This window comes from Rhincodon typus, chromosome 5 (genome assembly GCF_021869965.1).
Source record: "Rhincodon typus isolate 14 chromosome 5, sRhiTyp1.1, whole genome shotgun sequence".
In the NCBI taxonomy this organism is placed as follows: domain Eukaryota; kingdom Metazoa; phylum Chordata; class Chondrichthyes; order Orectolobiformes; family Rhincodontidae; genus Rhincodon; species Rhincodon typus.
Window position 1 is genome coordinate 114,978,140 of NC_063336.1, and position 5,939 is coordinate 114,984,078.

Sequence of the window (5,939 nt, forward strand, 5' to 3'; positions counted from 1 at the left end):
AGGCAAGCCTCTCTGCTCCTATGATGCTGCTTGGCCTGCTGTGTTCATCCAGCCCTGCACCTTGTTGTCTCCACTCTGAATCCTCTTTCTTTTCAACTTTAACCCATTCTTAAAGTGAGTAGATGTGGAGCAAGAATCCATGTTGTATTAAATATATTTTATTCAAATTGGAATAATGCTTCTCACTTTTTATATATTACAGCATTCCAGAAGCAGAGGGTATTGATTTTGGATGGATACAATACATTACAGAACTCTTTATTTTGTAAATATTGGTAACTTACTATTTTTTCAGGTTATGTCATTTTGTACACAAATCTAGAGTCATTACAAATCAACCTATCTTTACAGACATTTACAAAACAGCAAATAGTTACTGTGAATGTTACAAGTTTAAGGTCGTGCCTCAGATACTCAGAATTGAGTATTTCAGGGCTCTTTCTTTCTGTGACATGGGCTGAACAGCTACAGCTCAATGTTGCTATCCGATGGTTGGTCCCCTGGGGTATCTCTTTGGCCGTGGAGGAAGTGGAATCCAGTGTAAATAAACTTTATGATTTCTAAAATTCATGATGTCATGCCCGTGGTGTATTTGATGGTGTGACAAGGCGGGGTTATTTAATCATGTGAAGATTTTGGATACAGACCATACTGCCTTTCTACTTCTAACTAACTAAGTCCATGGGAGAGAATGTAGTCAGCTCTCCTGTCCTATCACCAGTTGGGGCCTTTAAAGTGGTCAAATCACAGTGGACACATTCTGCAGCTGCTCGGATTTACCAGCAGCCACTGAGACCTCACCACATGAGAAACCTGAAACGCTGGGTTTGCTAATAAATTCTCAGGCGAGTCCCTCATCTGCTGCCTGATTGAGGGACTTGCATTACGGAGGGGATTAGGGGGCTTGCTAAGATCTACCCCATTCCCTTTTTCTACGATCCACCTGCCATGCTCATTTGGGATCTGGTGATCACTGTAGATCTTCAGTGGGTAGCCCTGTTGGTTTAGGTATTTAATATCATTTCTAGTTTCTGATTTTCCAGCAGCTTACAGCACGTGGGACTTCCATCCCATGGTACCTAATTCTGGAGAATACTCACTGCTATCTTGTGTTTGACTCATAGAATCTGTACAGATTGGAAGCAGGCCATTTGGCCCATTGAGTCCACACTGACCCTCTGAAGAGGATCTCAACCAGATCTATCCCCCTACCCTATCCCTGCATTTCCCATGGCTAATCCACCTAGCCTGCACATCCTTGGACACTATGGGTGATTTAGCATGGCCAGTCCACCTAATCTGCACATCTTTGGACCTTGGGAGGAAACTGGAGCACCCACAGGAAACCCATGCAGTCACAACAAGAATGTGCAAACTCCACTCAGACATTCGCATGAGGGTGGAATTGAACCCAGGTCCCAGGCACTGTGAGGTGGTAGTGCTAACCACTGAGCCATCTTGCCACCTCTTTGAGTGGAATCGTGTTGAATGTGAGCCTGGGATACTGAAATGGGATTGTTTGGTTGCAGTAGCTCTCTGGTTTTAGGATGATAAACTCAGACCATCCAAGTCCTTGTTTGGTAGGATCACAAGTTCCTTACCACTGACAGAGACTCTGTGCACTTGTAGCACCAACATCTGGTTGCTTAGAGTCAATTGAATTGACTGAATGGAATTATTTTTAGCAGCATAGTCTTTACAGTCAATCACATTCTCAAAGAATATATAATGTAACCAGTATAACCTGACATAAAATCTAACAACACTCTATTTTTCTGTCATCAAAAAGGTGTGATGGTTGTGGAAGAGACCCAATTGTGGGCACCAGATTTGTTTGCAATCAATGTGATAACTTTGATTATTGTACCATGTGCTTCTATACAAGAAATCATAAAGACCACTTATTTAGCAGAATTGACAGTCCAGGTACGGCCATTCTGGTTATGTTCACATCATTTTATATTCAGTATACTTTGATACTTACTCGGTTTTCAAACCTTTGGAAGGAGATGTTCAAAGGAAATGTGAGGCACTTTTTTTTAGACACAGAGAATGGTAGGAGTCGGGAATGCACTGATAGGGGGGGTGGTGGAGGCAGATACAATAGGAGCATTTAAGGGAATTTTAGATAAGCACATGAATATGCAAGGAGTGGAGAGATATGGATCAAGGGCAGGCAGAAGGGACTAGTTTAATTTAGTGTCATATTCGGCACAACATCATGGGCCAAGGGGCCCGTTCCTGATGCTGCGCTGTTCTTTTTTCTGTGAATATGACATGGAAGATCTTCTAATTAATAAAACATTCAAAACATGGAGATAATAACAAAAGAAGGATATTTGCTTTTAAACCTCAATATCCTATTTAAATGGGTTTGGGAGGTATGGGAAAGCAATTGTGCCAAGTTGTAATGATCAGTTTATCTTCTAAAAACAGTCAAATAGTACAATAATCTAATTATTGGTCAATCCAACGCCATATTTAAAATTAGCTTCCCTACTGCAACAAAAGTTTAGTCATTTTACTTTTTACATTGCTGCTGCACCAATTAAAGGTCCATAAATTATACATTAAAGAAAAGTGAGAAATTATATTTAAGTTTACACTTTTGTCTTGGAGTGGTGTTAAAATTAAACTGGCCTGGACAGTGCCCAGATTTATTTTTGGGGCAGATTTGCAACTGGAACATGTATTCCTAAAGGTTTCTACCTTAATTCTATAATCTGTACCAAAAATAAGATGAATGCATTGCTGTCTTAAAACAAAAACTGCTTGTTACCTTTAAGATTCACCACAAAATTTAGATTGGATCAAGGGGACAGCTAAAACATTCTGCCCAATTAATTATTGTAATTGTATTAATAACAACATATAATATTGCATTCAAATGGCAACTTTAAATGTAAAATATCCAAAGACACTTCACAGGAATATTTATGGGCAAAATCTGATACTGAGTCATATGATGATGTCAGAGATTCGTGGAGTTGCATGCATGGAAATAGATGCTTAGGTCCAACTCATCTCTGCTGACCAGATATTCTAAATTAATGTAGGCCCATTTGCCAGCATTTGGTCTATATCCATCAAAACCCTTCCTATTCATGTATCCATCCAGATGCCTTTTAAATGTTGTTATTGTATCAGCCTCCACCACTTCCTCTGGCAGCTTGTTCTATACAGGCACCACCCTCTATGTGAATAATTTGCTGCTGAGGTCCCTTTTAAATATTTCCCCTCTCAACTTAAACCTATGCCATCTGGTTTTGGACTCCCCACTCTGAGGAAAAGATCTTGGCTATTCACCCTATCCATGTCCCTCATGATTTTATAAACCTTTATAAGATCATCCCTCTGGAGCTCCAGTGAAAATAGCTCCAGCCTCTCCCTAAAGCTCAAACACCCAACCCCAGCAACATCCTTGTAAATCTTGACTGAACCCTTTCAAGTTTCACAATATCCTTCCTATGGCAGGGAGACCAGAATTATTTTTTTCATTATTCATTCACAGGATGAGGGCTATACAGTATTTATTGCCTTTCTCTAATTGCCCAGAGGGCAGTTAAGAGCCAATCACATTGCTGTGGGTCTGAAATCACATGTAGGCCAGACCAGGTAAGGATGGCAGTTTCCTTCCCTAAAGGGCATTAGTGAACCAGATGGGTTTTCCCCCAACAATCAACAATGGATTCATGGCCATCATTAGATTCTTAAGTCCAGATATTTTATTGAATTCAGATTCCACCATCTGCCCTGGCAGGATTTGAACCCAGGCCCCCAGAATGTTATCTGGGTTTCTGGATTAATAGTCCAGCAATAATACCACTAGGCCATTGGGTCCCCATGCAAGCAGTATTCCAAAAGTGGCTGAACCTGTACAGCTGCAACATGACCTCTCACCTCCTGTACTGAATGCCCTGACCAATAAAGGCAAGCATACCAAACACTGCCTTCACTATCTATCTACATACAACTTCATTTTCATGGAACAATGAACTTGCACTCCAAGATCTCTTTGTTCAGCAAAACTCCCCAGGACCTTACCATAAAGTGTACAAGTCATGCCGTGATTTGCCTTTCCAAAATGCAGCACCTCATATTTAGCTAAATTAAACTCCATCTATCACTCCTCAGTCCATTGGTTCATCTGATCAAGATTCCATTGTACACTGAAATAATCTTCTTCACTGTCCACTACGTCTTCAATTTTGGTGTCATCTGCAAACTTACTAACCATACCCTCTATGTTCACATCCAAATCATTCATATAAATGACGAAAAGCCGTGGACCCAGCACCGATCCTTGTGGCACACCTCTGATCACAGGCATCCAGTCTGAAAAACAACCCTCCACCACCATCCTCTCTCTTCTACCTTTGAACCAGTTCTGTATCCAAATAGCTAGTTCTCCCTGTATTCCATGTGATCTAACCTTGCTCACCAGTCTACCATGAGGAACCTTGTTGAATGCTTTACTGACGACTATATAGATCACGTATTCGGACATTTCATGAAAAGCTCAGTCAAGGATTTAGGATGATGTGCAAGAAGCCAAAATTGGAGGAACGGAGAAATATTGGGAGGATTGTAGGGCTGGAAGAGAATCCAGAGAGAGGAGCGTTGAGATCCTGAAGGGTCACTTCCCTGAAAGACAACGAGGAGGAAGTTTTGGGCTGCTGAATGATACCATTTCTTTATCCACAGAATGATGCAGTTTGGGATTAATTTGATAGATTTTCTTGTTATTTTTATTCATTTCTACTGGAAAGCTACAAACTCTTCATCCACTCACTGCCTTTTCTCCCCCAATCCTACAATTTTTTTTCCGTCCAGATAATTTTCCAATTCCATTTTGAAAGCCATTATTAAATCTGCTACCACATTTTCAGGTAGTGCATTCTTGATCGTAACTGTTTGCTGCCCAAAAAGCTTTCAATATCTCCATTGGGACTATTACGGCGATTGGCATTGAAACCAAAAACTGAGGACCTCAGTTATGTGGCAAGATTGTAGGAGCTGGCACATTTCTGCTTACAGCAGTAAAGGCTTTGATCAGAATCATTTGGAGAAACTATTTCCAATGCCACAAGAGTTCGTGACAAGGGGACACAGATTTTATATACAGTCATACAGCACAGAAACAGACCCTTTGGTCCAACCAGTCCATGCTGAACATAATCCCAAACGAAACTAGTCCCACCTGCCTGCTCCTGGCCCGTATTTCTCCAAACCTTTTCTGTTCATGTACTCATATGTTTGAAAAATGTGCTTGGTGGTAACATGTTACTTAGTAAATAAGAATTGAAATGTAGCAAAGGGACAAAGGGATTTGGCGGTTCAAATACACAAATTACTAAGAAGAACAACACTAGCTAATAAGGCCCTAATCCAAGCAAACCATGCACCAGGTTTTAAATCTATATGTGTGTGTGACTATATCCCACATATATATATACAGAGAGAGAGAGAGAGAGAGAGAATGATTGAAAATAAGTTATACTAAAATGTGAACTGAACCTTGGTTAGCCCACACCTGGAGTGCTACAGACAGGCTGTGTGGGTATACCTACCAGTAGGTGATTGAACAGCCTGGATTTCTTTCATGAAGAGAAAGTTGGGGGGGTGACTACTGAAGTTTCACTTTACAATTCTGAAAGATAGTGATAAATAAATACAGTGAACAACAGCATGATTAGAGATTCTCAGACAAGATAGGTAGTAATTAATCCAATAGGGAATTCAGAAGACATCTCCTTATCATCATGTGTTGAAAATGTCTAACTTGCTACCACAGGGAATTATGGATAAGTGCATTTAAAGGATTTCCTAAGCATGAGGGGAAAGAGAATGGAGAATGCTCTTTTTAAATTAATTCACAGGGTGTGAGTATCTTTAGCTAGGCCAGCATTTATTGCCCACCCCTCATTGCCCTTGGACAG